Below are 254 nucleotides of genomic sequence, written 5' to 3'. Positions count from 1 at the left end.
GCCTGCGGGTGCAACACCCTTCTTCAATTTTTTTTTTTAAGATTTTAGGTCAAGCTATTTATTTAATAATTAAATACCTATTGCCCTGATAAATTAGGTAGAGAGATTAGTTTCTTCAGTTTGAGAATCTAGAGAATGTAGTTTGCAATTTTCCAAAAGAGTCCCTTCTTTATAATTTTTTCTAAATTTTTTTTTTGTCATCTAAAATGCTTTTGCCTGTGGGCGCCAACACCCTCCTTGAATTTTTATTTATG

Source organism: Acyrthosiphon pisum, chromosome A1 (assembly GCF_005508785.2).
Source record: "Acyrthosiphon pisum isolate AL4f chromosome A1, pea_aphid_22Mar2018_4r6ur, whole genome shotgun sequence".
NCBI lineage: Eukaryota > Metazoa > Arthropoda > Insecta > Hemiptera > Aphididae > Acyrthosiphon > Acyrthosiphon pisum.
The sequence above is the reverse complement of the archived record's forward strand: the minus strand, read 5'-3'. Positions refer to the sequence as shown.